This window comes from Alligator sinensis, unplaced genomic scaffold (genome assembly GCF_000455745.1).
Source record: "Alligator sinensis unplaced genomic scaffold, ASM45574v1 scaffold693_1, whole genome shotgun sequence".
NCBI classification, from domain to species: Eukaryota; Metazoa; Chordata; order Crocodylia; family Alligatoridae; genus Alligator; species Alligator sinensis.
This window is the reverse complement of record NW_005841987.1, coordinates 1722310-1737304: the sequence shown is the minus strand read 5'-3', so window position 1 is coordinate 1737304 and position 14995 is coordinate 1722310. Positions and strand designations below refer to the sequence as shown.

General features: G+C 41.0%; 1 long non-coding RNA gene across 1 annotated transcript in view; it reads left to right on the top strand.

Moving 5' to 3' along the window:
* The first annotated feature begins 6125 nt into the window (after positions 1-6125).
* The window catches only part of LOC112549885, an 84607-nt gene continuing 75737 nt past the window's right edge, over positions 6126-14995 (top strand). The window contains exon 1 of the long non-coding RNA XR_003093486.1: positions 6126-6249. This is a non-coding gene — a long non-coding RNA (uncharacterized LOC112549885). The remainder of the gene's footprint in view (positions 6250-14995) is intronic.

The following is a 14995-nucleotide window of genomic DNA, read 5'->3' as shown; positions in this document are numbered from 1 at the left end:
ACTAGTCTGTAGTGCACACATACCCTAGTTTTGAGTTCCAGCTGGATTCCTGTTTAAAGTCACATCTCTGACATTTCTTCATGCAGGTTTTTTATGCAATAATATACCAATATTAAATGGTGTTGAAACTGTCAGCCCAAGTTACTATTTTTAACCCAGTGCAGAGGATGGGACAGAGGCATAAGTGACAATTAAAGAAAATCTATTCGGAGCTGTCATCAGCAAATACTTTTTTTTCCCCCAGCCATAAATGTGTAAACTGGCCTACCAGGCGCAAGTTATTGAAGCAAAGCACTGAGGTCCTTCCAAAAACAACTAAGTGACACAGGGAGGCTGGGCTGCAAAAGGGTTTGTAATCGCTAATGGTAAGAAAGCTCTTATTTGGTCTCCCAAATTTCGGATCCGTCTCTAAACTTCTGTGCTACCCGTATATGCAGATGTATGTAATTTACAGAGCTTTGCTCATCAAGGGGTTAGGCAGCCCCCTTTCAATATGTATAGGAAGTAAAAACACACACTTACTCACTATGTTTTACGCCTGCCTGTAACATAAACAGCTGAACAGATTGTGATGAAATTCAGACACTGACAATCTGACAAAAAATTCTTTTTGTCTTAAAATCTGGCTTCCAGAAGTTTTGCAAATCTAAATATTTTATCTTGAAATTGTGAGGGTCCAGTCTTAGGAAAAGCCTCTGAAGTAAATATGGAGTTGTGCGTACTAACAAAACCCGACACAAACACATATTTTATCCCACTTCGGAATTTGCACAATGACACAGCTGCATTTTTCCCTCACTGACTTCTGAGACTTCAGCTATACTTCTCTAATATGTACACTGTGCCGACCAGTATTTCAATGGTGGTTTAACAGTAGTTTCAGTGTCAAATTGCCCTTTCCTCGGCAGGGATCGTTAAGCCTTTCTGTATTATACTTCCAAGACACTCACGAGCTGGAGTTGGGAGATATAATATTTTCTTTGAAGTTTGCATTTCACAACACACTGGGATGCAAACAAGCTCCAGTTTCTCAGTCGTCAAACAATTCTGGCGCACAGGGACTAGGACTAAATATTGTACCAAATTTTCTAATTATGTCTTTGTGATATTTACTACATGATGTTAGGTGAAAGCAGATTCTAATCAATATAAAACCCCTTGTCTAAACAGGACATCTGGGCTTTGAAATATTCTATTTGTTGTCTCAAAATTACCCTGTAGCATGCTACAATAACAATATAAATATCTTAGTCAATGAAAACTTTCCAGTATTTTTGATAAACTTACCATAAACAGATGAGCGCTTTTTCTTACAGCGTAAGGTGCTGTAAAACTGAAGATAAAAATCAACTCTAGTATGCATAAAATTGGGGGCGGAGGAGAAACCTTCTGTCAATGTAATGTTCATTTTACAAGTTAAAAAGCTCAAAAGTCAGAAAATTTAAAAGTTAAGGTTCTCAAAATAACATGAACACAGTCATGTGATATATCCTGTGTATTTCATCGATTATCCATGTGGCAGGATAAACGTTAGCATAATAACACTCATATTTCCAAAGCAACATATTTGTAACGTGGCCAAGCAAATAGAACTATGAAAACCTTAACTTTCTTCATTCGTAGACCAGATTCTCAGATGGCATAAATTAGCACAGTTCCATTAATTTCAGCAGGCCTATATAATTTACACCAGCTAGAAATGTAACCCCTTGACTGTGAACACTTGGTGGAAGATTTTGATACCCTTACTCATACTGAGAAGTATCTTATTCTGCAAGTAGCCCATTTCATTTCAATAGCAATATTCATAAAATATACACAGTGTGCCTAAAAGTCACAGAATGTGACTTTTAGTTAGCAATCTTAATGTTAAAGTCATTAAAAATGGGAATCAAATCAAGAAAACTCCAGGTTTATTAGTTGCTAGTAGTTTCACCAGGGAAGATAAGCTCTTTAAACTGGACTTTTATAGGAAGCAGAGCCCACAAACATTTATATTTACCTGTAGGGTCCATGCTTTGTTCTTGCAGTGACTTTCAACTACTCAGAAAAGCTCCTGTCTGCTTTGTTTATTGGCTCTCTACACATTTCAGTGCAGAATATATTTGTGCATTCAAATCTGTCTACAGATGAAGTTTTCTATGTTGGAAACATTCTCTGTAGATAATGAGACAGATCTGGGCTCATAAAACAGCTGTTCTACAAAGCTGGTTTAACCACCTACCCAAGAATTTCCCTAAAGAAGCAGAATCTCTAGATCACGTAAGGCCAATACGGATAGCCTTATGCCATCCCAGTGATGTGGAGGGGTGGTGAGAGAATCACACGCTCGTGTCAGCCAGCCAAATGATAAAGGAGGCAGAAAGTCCTCATTTCCCCATTGCAAGTTTGGTGCTAAATGCAGCATGGCTGAACCTAAGGATCTCAGCCACTGGTTCTCATCAGAGGCATAAACAAGGTAGCTGGGTTCCTGGGGCAGTGGCAGCTCATGAGAGCAGCGACTTCCATCTGCCGGTGCTGCTCACGTAACTACATGGCTACGGCAGCAACTGTTATTTTTGCTCCCCTCACCTAAGCTGGTACCTGCAGCTGCCCTGGTCACCCTGCCTAAGTTATAGTACTGGTTCTCAGCTTTTAAACTGAGACTGCCAGCCAACTGGAGAGGGGAACAGAGCAGGGAAGGGAGGGCAGCAAAATCTAAGGCAGGCAGGAGTGCCTGCTCCTGCTGCCACTACTTCCCCATCGGGCTTGTGCATGCCCGTCCTGGACAGAGGTGCGTAGGGCAGTTCCACATGGCTGTACCCATGCTGGTCCAGCAGCTTCTTTGAAAGGATATTGCAGCACCCTGGTGAGAACCAGTGATCTAGAGCATGACAGCCAATGCTGACTTGATACTGCTGTTAGGGTATAGCCTCCAAGATTAGTGTACATTGATAAATTATGCTATTATTATTTTAAGTGTTTTAGTGACCAGAGGCTCCAGTAAGGACTTGAACTGCACCAACTGGCCTCCATTCTATCCTGTATTGGTTGACTAATTTCCAATAGGCTTCATGAAACCAATCCTTAGATGAACCTTTTCCAAATAATGGAAAGATTCCAGAAAACCCTGGTTGACTTTTACATTAATTATGGGTTTTGCCATTTTTGAGTTGTGTATAAGCCAAACAAGCGCATTAACATTTACTTTAATGGGTTCTGAATTGTCTATGGTGTTTTTACCTTTCTATTGCTGAAAAATAGGATTTGGCTTCTAATTTTCAGAAAATTTTCCTTAGGTACTCAAAGAACGAGTGGGAAATTCTAGCTAGAAATTTGCAGAAAGTGATTGTTTTCACAGGACAATCACTCTCTCTCTGATCTCTCAGCTCTAATCCTCAAAGGGAACTTATAACACACCTTCTATAGACAAGCCTATGAGCTTCACTTCATAAATCTACTGCATACAAAAAATCATGGACTAAATATAGACATTGGTTTTATGACACATTGCAACCTGCCTGGTAGCTGATTTAACAGGTACCTGCCAGACCTCACATCTTCCATTCTGCTTTCCCCCCACCTTTTCTCCTCTCCCCTCCCCTACTTCTCTGCCCTTTGTCTCCCTGATTTCCTACTATTTCCTTCTTCGCTGAGAGCCTTCTTCTTACCCTGTATTATTATCTCTGTAATGTTTCCCTTTGGCCTTTTTTCCCCCCTGCTTTCTTCCCCCTCCCTCCCCTGCTTTACCTTTTGTTTCTCCTTTCTACCTATTTATATTTTCACTACCTCCTCTCACACTGGGAGCTTCTCTCCTTCCTGTTTTCCTGATCTCCAACTATTTTCTTTATCAGTTATAGCCTCTTTTCCACCTTGCATTCTATCACTGTAATGCCTCTCTTTAGCCTTTTTCCCCCTGCTCTCTTCCTGTCCCCTCCCTGCTTTAGCTTGTGTCTTTCTAACTTCTACCTATTTACATTCTCACTGACATCCTGCCACACTTTTAGCTTCTGGAGTCTCAGAACAGCAGACTCCCCATGTCTGAAGGGTGACTGCACCCAAAAACCTGCTAAGAACTTTTTTCCAACTACTCAGTTGGTCTAATAAAAGATACCACATCTACTCAAAGAACCTTGCCTGTAGAAAGTAATACACATTTGAAAGTGAGAAAGACACAGGCTCTCTACTAGGAGTTTATTTGTACAGCCAGTATGTATGAAGTTGGACAGCACTGTATTAGAGTCTTAGAATTATTCCGCCTTCACCTGAAGAAGGAAAGTCAATGAATAATGCTGAGCTCCTGTATGACGAAGGTAGAAGTGTTGCTAAAGGTACAAGGGGAGAAACTTTTTCAAGGTGTTGACCAGCTCTTCACTGAGGGATTATTTTGGAAAACGCCCTCCTCTAGCACTCATCATAACAATCGCTGTCTTGTTTGGGACAATGGAATCAGGCCCCGGCTATAGCTATGTTTTTGTACATGGCAAAGTAATACTGGGAAAATATGTAAGTGCCTTTCAATGCATTTTAGCAGCTGGAAACAAGGAAAAGAGGTCTAAGTGACCACTGAGTTCTCTCTGTGGAACAACTACCAGCAGTCCACAGGCCACACTTTAAGAATGACTGCCCAAGAGCCCAAACCAATTAAGGAACAATGCTAGCAAGCTCTAAAGATCTGAAGATCCTCTGAATAATCCTATTCAGACAGAAAGATGATAACCATGAAGGGCAAAAACTGGGGAAATGGGATCCTTAGGGTCCTTGCAGACACAGAGGACAAGACAGAAATAACAGCTAGTACTAAAGTTTCCTAACTACACCCTCAGTTATTGCATGTTCAGACAAGAATTTCTAGAAGCAGGTACTAAAAAGAATATTATGATTTTCTTTCGGGGGTTATTTATTTTGCTGCTTGCTACCTTTCCTGAGAAGCATGATGCCCTGTAACCTTGGTGCACAAGACAACAGATGTCCTTTTGTGCATCAGTTTTGAAAGAAAAATGTTTGTTTTCTCACTTAAGTGTGCATTTTTTTCTTTAAAAAAAATTCATGAATTTTAAGACAAATAGATTTCAAAATGTGGTACAAATTATGCAAGAAGGTGCCAAATGGTTTAGGTCTTTCCCTTTCTGTTTTGCTGGAGCAGTGTATCCCTTTCCTTTACAAATAAAAAAAAGTATTAAGAACACGTTATGAAAAATAACAAAGAATAGCAGAGAACTGAGAAAGTGAATGGCACTTCAGATGAAGTTTAGCAAATTAAGTCATTGACCTGCAGAGGAGATTAATACCAAACAAGGTGCCCCTTCTTCTGAAGTAATGAATATTCTTCAAACAGCAAGGGAGCACTGACTGCTGTTTGATGCTGATGACATTGAAAATTTAGGAGAACAGAAATTCCATCATTTTTCATTTGTATGCAAATGTGCCTGTTCCAGAAATTAACCCCTGAACCCCATGTCAGTTTTCATCTGGAGGAATTCTCTTTGCTATCGCCACACAGTGCAGCCTTGTTGCTATCCTGGGGTCACTGGGGCTTCCCCATATAAAACAAAACAAAACACACACACACAAAAGAGAGAGAGAAAGAGAGAAGGAGAAGGAGGAGAGGGGGAAATTGACCAAATTATAATGCCAGTCTTTGTTTACCCCCATTAACGTGGGATAAAGGAGCAATAGAAGCAGGAGCACAGCTGTAAAATGCACATCTCTAATGCGTGGTCCTGTGCACTAGCATAATTGAAATGCAAAATGCAGCCATACCTCTTTAGATAGAACAGCTACAACTAATCATTTCCACTAGTGTTAAGGTGAACCATGGGACAATATACAAATCCTATTACTCTTCCTTTCAGCCAGGTCTTCAACTGTTAAAAAGTTCCTTTGTCACTTAGTACCTTAGACAAATGCTACTATCTGCATGTGAAGGGGAAAGAGGTGATTGAGGTTTTTTAATTGATGTGGATTTAATTATGCTAATTTAGACAGCTGTAAAGCTTTTTCAGTATAGCCACATAATGGGACCAGCAAATACAGGTGTCCTTCACTGCGGGCACTTAATGTTTAACCTTAGCTGTTTTGTAAGGAAGGGAGAATGCAAAGTAATGGTTAACTAGCAGAAAGCTCTATTTTCCGAAGATCTAACTACGACTGCACCCTCAGCCTTCCTATTTCCACATCACTAAGAAGGACCTGAAGAAAATCTGCATACATTGAGCATTGGGCTAACGCTCCCCAGCAAAGAGTCAGGCTTCCTTCTGGCTGTTATCGGTAAGACCAACAGAAGAACGGTGGTTTTGTGAGTAAGGTCCTATACAAGATACTCACAATGATTGGGAGTTAATTTGACTCTACCACAGAGCTCTCTGCTATCTTGGATAAACCCATTTACTCTTTCCTATATAGTAACAATGTCTTTTTTTAAGGGAAAATTACAGATTTACATGAGATTTTTCTAAAACCAAATTAACTGTATACTTGCTAACGTGACACTAATGACATTGTGTAGAACAAGGAGTAGGGAAGCACTGTGTAAGCTTTACCACACCACTCCACCAAGCCAGTACACCTGCAGTCAGGTCAAATCTTTTCTCTTTCTGTGATGTGTCTGTCTGATGGTAGAGCGTGTGCTTCTCTGGGACCACAATAGATGACTGAATGTGAAAGCATATGAAGACAGCTGCTAGGTGACAGCAGAAGTCTTACTTTTACTTTGCAGAAGGGAAATAACTTTGCCAGTGGAGTAGAACAGGGGTCAAAAACCTACCTCCCATGGGCTGGATACGGCCTGTGAAATGATTTCATCTAGCCCTCATGGCTGGGATATTGGCAACAACGCACTGGTGAGGAGACCAGTGGCTGGCTTGAAAGCATGCTGGTGGTGAGTGGAGCAGTGGCCAGGCTGGAAGCATGGCTGCAGCAAAGGGAGCAGTGGCTGGGTTGGAAGTGGTAGCCTCCCTTTGGAACAAGTTGCATTAAATTTGGCCCAATGCTCCTAAGAGTTTGCTGACCTCTAGGCTAGAGGATTCTGCTCTCAGAAAGGGGCTCTCAAGGTTCACGCACACCACGTTCTGCCAACAGAACAAGGGTTCTGGAGCAAACAGTTGCAAATCAGTGTAATTTAGAGCAGCCCAGAGGCTGTTCCAGTTTGTGCTGAGAGACTATATTCCTTGGGCAAACCCCGAAAGAGGCGTGATAAAGCCAGCTTTACATCGATTATTACTCTGACGGTTCTGATAACTGAGCCTCACATGTTGAATCCTATATCACTGTATCCCTATTTTTTTTAAGAGTTCTCCACCTTTGCTTCCTATCAGCATCTTTGTTGCCGAGCTGTAGATGTCAGAAGTAGCTATGCTCTCCAACTTTGAGTGTTCAGAACATTTCTGAAATGTGATAACCAGGCATCGAGGGGTTAGCAAGCTACTGAACTTTAACCAAATGTACAAGCTTTCAAGTCTGCAAATTGTACTGACTAGATACAGCTGAATCTTCCTGCTATCTTCCTTTGCCCCCGTTTCCTCTCAGAAGCTACTCCAGTATATAGCAGCAGATATCTATTTTATTCAGATGCATATATTATCAGCACTGACTTGACAAGCTTGCTGTTGACAATGGCAGTCATACTTCACTTCATCCTCCTCCTGCAATCCAAAACTAGATCTAACACCCATGGGCCCATGCTGGTTTTGTACAGCAGCTGAAGGGCCAAATGCCAGTTAATCTGGAACATATTCTTTCCAAGCAACAGCACCTGACTTCCTGGCTGGCTCCCTCCAAAGTCTCACTGGTTGTTATGGCAGCTGTGAAGCTGACAATGAGTTTTGGTGTTGGGTCAGGTTTTCTGCTTAGCTGCCTGGATGCCATTTTCTCTGACTCACCCTTGACTACGGGGAATGCTCTCTAGTACATTTTAAAACAACATGATAACAACCTTAAGTAAGGTTCTGGGATAGTTTTATTTTAAGCGTTATCAGTTTTTGTGTCTGCCTGGTGCAGAAATATAAGAATTGGTCCTAGAGCCAACCAAAGGGGCTTAGCCCAGCAGTAGATCAAATTTCTTTTGCAAATCCAGAATGAAAAAGCACAGCCTTTTTAGCAAGAAGAGCCAATGTACAACATACCAATGTAAGCACTTTGCCCTGTATTTTAACAGATTTCAGGAATTTGTGGGAATTCACTCAAACATTGGAGTGTAAAAGATCTGAAGCACTGCTCTTGCAAGAAAATAAAAATAGGTGCTTTGATATGTGTAAGGCTGCTTTCTTGGACTAGGAACCAAATCAAACATTTAAAGGCAAAAATCTTGCAAAGTTTGCCTCTAAGAATGGAAAAAAACACTGTGTACTACGCATCAGACCCATCTATTAATAGATCTCTTTATGGGGTGCTATACCACAAACAATATCCAACACTGCAAGTGTGAAAATTGTATTATGATAAAATACTGCCTTTAATATAATGTATCCACAATGTTTAAGTTCCAGCTACTTGTATTTTAGATCCCATAAAAATATAAGTCTCAAATAATTCTACTCCTCCTCCTAGCAGTTTTACACTATTGTAATTTCATTGAAGTACTTCTCATTTACCTCAGTGGGAATGAGGGGAGCACCAAGCTCAGGTTTTAAAGAAAAAGTGTATATTCTTGGACATTTATTCAATGCATTTGTTTATCTGAATTTTAGTACAAATGTTACTTTCTAGAAATAGTTTTCCCAGTAAGATTTAAGTAAACACTAATCTGGCTTAAAATTCAGAGTTTCCTTTTACCTTCTCAAATGAGACACAAATAATATTTAAGCCTAGTTATCTAAAAGAAACTAAAGCATTCTCAGAATTTTTTACTCACACCCATCTGTTTCCCAAATTGCTTAAAAATCTTCACCTAAAAATAGCTCTAAAGTCTTCTGCTGCCTTTAAAATATCGGCTTATTTTAAAAAATATTAAATATTTTACTCTGTCCCTCTCCATCTGAAGAGCTTGATGCTGGCCTGCAGTAATAATACTTAGCACTTATACTGCTTTCTCTCTCCAAAGCGCTGTACAAACATCAACTAATTAATTCTCACAACACCCCTGTGCGGTATGTAGGTAAGTATTATCATCCAATTAGGTAAGTAGTAAGTACTGTTATCCCACTAGATAAGTATCTAGGCCTCCCCATTTTACTGGGGATACTAAGGACAACAAGTTAAGTTACTTAACAGAGGTCAGAGGGGAGTCAGTATCAGAGCTGGGAATAGAACGCTAGCTCCTGGCTGCAGCTGCATCCTCGGACACAGACACCATCAAACTGCTGCTTTATTTGAAGCAAGCCTTCACTATGCCTATGGAAAATCAAGTTCAAATCTGTAGTACTGCTCTATGATACAGTAACGATGCTCATATGCTGAAAGAACATACTGGGGCCTGACCGTTATACTCTCTTCTTGATATACACAAATACAAGCATGTCTAGAAATATCACTGGATTTACAATGAGAATAAGGGTCTTGGAAATAAGTGCATTTCACATGGGCAAGCACGTGTGCACGTGCTTTCACAATGTCAGGGGACAAAGATAAATGATTTCTCCCTCCACCGGCTGCTTTGCATGTTTCTGTTTCGTCTGTCTAGTATGCTATAAAGATAAGCTCAAGTCTATGCTATACACAGCTCCTTGACACAGCTCAGATACAGAATTAGTGTTTGTGGCTCACACCTCTCTGGGTAACCAGGCAACTTTTGAAGACCCAAGTAGGATCATTTGTTGGTAATTTTAGATTCAGTACAAGTTTGAAGCTATATGTCCACTTCCTAGTACTCACAGTACCACCATGACGCTTGAGAACCACCTGGGAAATACTTTGCCCCATGAAATGAAAAAAAAAAAGATGTTTTTTCTGACATATTTTTGCAGATTTATTCAAGCGTCCATTAAGAACTGAAAATGGAGAAAAATCAGTTTTAAACTAACATATTTTTAGGTTTCAGGGTTTTAGTTTTTCAATAAAAACTTTTTTTTTTAAATCAAAAAAAGAAATATTTTCCATGAACATTTCCAAAGTACATTTTTTAAATCTGTCCTACCCCCCTCAATCATAAAATATAGGACTGGGGGTACAGTTAGTGGCATTCACTTAGCACATTGCATACATTTACTATTAATTTCAATAAATTCCTATGAAACTTCATATGCAAGCTAATAGAGCAGCCATAGAGTTCGAAACATTTTGTGAAAGCTAAGGTCTAACATGAAGCTAACATAGTGATTTTCAGCCTTTTAAACTTGAGGCACTTTTCTATATTTTTTGTGAATTGAGCAGAACCCCATTTCAAAAACTAATTTATTTAATTTAGTGCTTACCTGCTTGAAGGAGGGGAGAAGCCAACAGGGAACAGCCTATGCCACAGATGGAGGATAGGTGGCTAGAAGGGAAGAGCCTGAACATATCTCCTTACCTGAGCCTCCTTAACTCACTTTTCTCCTCTCTAGCACCCTTCTGCTGAAGTACCCTGGCTGAGAGTCACTGAGCTAGTGAAAGCTAGAACTATAACAGAAAAGCAAATTGGGCAAAACTCACCCAGTTTCAAGACCATTACAAACCAAATCCCAGGCAAGGTTCACTGAAAGGCCTTCTGAGTTTTTGGCCTTCTCTGCACAAAGGATTTCCCTGTTTACACATAAATAGCTAGTCAACTGTGGAACTGGAGCCATGCATCCCTAGCTGTTCACTGGTGCAAATAGCAGTGTTCCTTCTAAGCACTAGGGGTTTGCATGGAGCGGCTTTGTCAGTGGCCTGACTTTGAGCAAATCCTAAGTATGGACAAGATCTAGACCCAGAGGTGCTGAACATGGGTGACTGGTGCCTCCTGAGTCAGGGGGGGCACTTACCCCCCCCCCAGCAACAGTCAGTGATCCTGCCAACCCAGGGGTGGGGGTCTCTCATGGCTGATCCCGCCAAGCCACAACTGGCAGCGGCACACTGATCCTGGCGCAATCCCTGACCAGCACTCTCAGGGGGGGCATCAGCGTTCTCGACTGCCCCCCCGCCCCAGGAACACTGCAGTCAAGGGGTGCACCGGCACTCTCAGGCTGTGCACGTGTCGCCACTGGTGCTGAACACATGGGGACCCAAGGGCCCTGCCCCCCCTCGGGAAGAGGGCTGACACCTGAAATGCATAAAGCTTTCCACATGTCCACCATCATAGGCCTCCCACCCCCAGCAAAAATAAAAGTTGGTGCTTATGCCTAGACCAGGGGCTCTTAAATGGTTTTAACCTCAAGGCATCTCTCCATGACTTTTCTGACTTAAGTGGCATGTTGGGGTGCCATTTGAAATTTACTCTGCTAAAATTTAAATTCACAAAAGTTCTGGAGGGCTGCCTTAAGGCTAGAAAGGTTGAGAAACCTGGATCTAGCTGGGGCCAGAAGAGGGTAGCAGGGGTAGGGCCCTTTCCTACTGTCTCACACCCTTCTCCACCTCCTCAGAGGGGGTAAGCGTGGTCCCTGTGGCCAAGGCTGGTTCCCTGGGGTCATGCATGCCAGCAGCCAGAGTCCTCTGCCCTGTGGCCCCTCCTGCTGGCCCTGGAAGTGTGGGAGAAGCCATGGAGGTAAGCTGGGCTGAAAAGTGCAGCTCAGTCCATGTTTCCACCCACAGCAGAGTGTGCTGCTTAGAGCATGGAGATGAGCACTGTAGGTGTGCTGGTGGGCAGGGCAGGGCAGCAGCCAGGGACGCCACTAGTCTGTGAGACTGCAGCAAGAGCAGGGATCCAAACATGAGGCAGAGAATATTTGACACCTTAGACAGGATGGGTGCCACAGCACCCCTCAAGTGATCAGCACCCCAGTTAGAGAAGCCATTAGTCCTGTTTTATACTGGGCAGTCCTGTTTTTAAGCCCTTTGTCCCCTGTCCATTTCTAAATGAGGAACAGACTGCAAAAAGTCCTGTTTTTCAGTTCATTTGTGGAAATATATGTCAATCATTTGCCCTCGTGATTCTATTGGCTGTGCCTAGAGGTAGGGTGGTGCATAGCCAGGAGGAGCAAGGTTCTGAGCTAGCCAGAGTGGGAGGCAAGTGGCCTTTTTGTGGTGGCCCCACCTCTTACTGTTTGGCCAGGGGACCCAGTGGCCCCACCCCTCATTGTTGATTGGCCAAAGAGATGGCAGACCTACCCCTCATCATTGGTTGACTGAGGGACTGGTGATTTCCACCCCCGCCACCACCACTCACCAAGGAGATGTCCTGTATTCTGGGAACGTATCAGTGGCCACCCTAACCCCAGCTGAGAATCACTGACCTAGACCATATTTCAGCCAAGCCATGGCTGATTTCTGGTTTCAAGTGGGTGCTGGTTTTAGCTGACTGGAGCAATGACGTTTTAAAAATATCTAAAATTTAGAGAGGTTTTTTCCTGCTGGACCTCAAACAAATCCTGATTTGCTAGAACTCTTGATACACTGGGATGGCCATACTTCTAGCAAATATCTTAAACTAGTGCCAGGAAATAAAAAAAGCTTGTCCCTTAAAAAAAAAAAGGGAAAAAAAAAACAGAGAAAAGACATTTTATTCTTCTACCGAAAATATATGTATCCAGGATCAAATCTATACAAGCACAGGGGGGTTGGATGGATAATAATCTGAAACCCAGAAAAAAAAGAAGAGGAATAGATGAAAGTGAAAGTAGTTTAGGTCTGTTTACAACATCATTTGAAGAGTTTCTATCTCTAACATCAAGTTGAAACATAAAAGAAAAAGATCTAAATTGGGGAGTGCCTATAACCCTTTGGAAAATAAACACAAAATACAGGTAACAAGCATATTGTGTACATTACAGTAACTATGAAAGAATGGATAACCCTAACAGAAGAACAATATAGCTGTCAGTTATTGTTATCTTTCATGGAAGTTCTGCTAACTGATCTTTTGTTTAGATCATATTCATACATAGATAGAGATAAACCAAAAGAAGCACCAATTTTGTATTTGTTAGGTTGCTTCTCCAAATTACAGAAAATAATGTTTCTGCACAACAGTTAGAGTCAACAATGGACCTTATAAAAAGACTTATAACTTTATAGAATAAGGTGACATGAATGCTCCTTACTAGATAATGAAGCCCAAATAAGTAGAGATATTTCCTCAGTGTGTAGTATGCAAAATGTAGGAATTAAAAAAGAGCATTCACTTCATGTCACTGCTTTAAACATTATCACATAGCTTCTTTTCTTCTACTTCTAACCTGACCTTTTTTTCCCAATGGTTTGTCTATAACTTAATATAACTCTAATTCTTTTGAAATAATGTTCACAGTTAGCATAATTGGTGTTATATAGTTCTAATGTACATTATGGAACATTCTGTCACTAGACACTAAATTGAAATTTTAAAGAAAATGATAGAAATAGCTGTAAGGGGAAAAGTACCCTTTTAAATCTAATTTGCTATGCACCACAGTAGGGTAATAGATGCAATGAAAGTTCTTTTATTGAGTTCCCATGTCCAAAAGGTATTTAGGTAGCAAAGGATGTTAAGCAGACCCCCTGTGCTCCTCCTTTAAGTAAAGATAGCAGGAAATAAGGTATATAGGTTTGTGTCCTCCTGATTTTTATTTCCTCGGGAGTACAACTTATGCAAAGGGCACCTTAGGCTACTTAGAGGATCACAAAGGGTGCCCTAGACCCCCTCACTGTCTGCATGAATAGAATGATCTAAAGGATGGCTGAAGCCATACAGCGAGTTAAATCCTTCAGGTGGGTCTTTTCAAATTCCAATAGTGAGGAGTTACTGGAGAATTGGTAAGGATTTCACTAGGTCCCAGCAGGTTTGAGATCAAAAGCCCTGGTTAAATAAAAGCCTGTTGGGAAATCTTAAAACCTCTTTGTAATGTAACTTTAAAAAGTTAGCACAAAGAATCCTTAGACTGAAGCCTGTAACAGCACAGAAAAAAGAGTATATCAAAACTGATTCTATTAAAGGAGGACAGAGAGATAAATTCATTTAATTTACAGAGATATTCAGATATGTTACTCTGTGGAAGACTACAAAATATACTAAAATGGCAATATTATATATAAGCATATATATACATTTATGCATGTGCGCACACACACACACACACACACACACACACACACACACACTCGTGTATGTATAAGCACGTGTGAATAAACATATATACCCAATGTACTTATGAATTTACCAGAAAAGAGTATATAAGTTCATCCTTAACTAGCTATCCAATGTGTATGTATAATTTTAATTATATACATATTGTCCTCACTTTCCAAGCTTCAGGCTGGGTTTTCAAATATACAGTTAAATGTATCTATCTATACATATCCTGAAAAACACAGCTGAATGAACTCCTAAATTCTAACTGACACAAGACATTTTTCAACCCAATTAATTAAAAACGATGGGTGCTCATCAGTCAGCTGGCACAGCTTTTTCCATCATATTGCCAAAGTGTCAAAGTGTTAGTTGTACAGTATGTTTAAAAAAGAAAATCTGGGACTGGGATTTAGATATTGTTTGTTAACTGACCTCTTTCTGAGCAGCTTTTACACTTTTAACTCCTTGGGTTCTCTCATACCACAGGAAGAGATGCATCCTTTGGTTATACATTTGAAAAGCCTGATGTTGGATGCCACTGGCACAAGCATTTCAGATTTGTACTCGGTTTATGCAAGCAGAGGTCACAATAAGACTTGGTCATGTGACTTCTGTGCAGGATTGTGTGGGGTTAAAGTGTGGCACTGGGCCTGAAGTGATCTCGACTGAATTCAGAGCACTCCACAAACCCTTCAGTGTTTTTCTGCAAAGAAAAAAGGTAGGATAGTGCTAAAGACACGCCTTAGCTGTTCTATGCTGATTAACTCTCAAATGAGAAGTGGTTCAGGCACGTTTATGTGTAGGTACAATAGGTGTTTCTGCACAGTGCTGCATTGTGGCATGGTGATGAACCCTTAGGTTTAGAGTCTGAAACCTGCTCTCCCTTTGATCCAGAAGTCGTGCTGTCAATAATGCTTC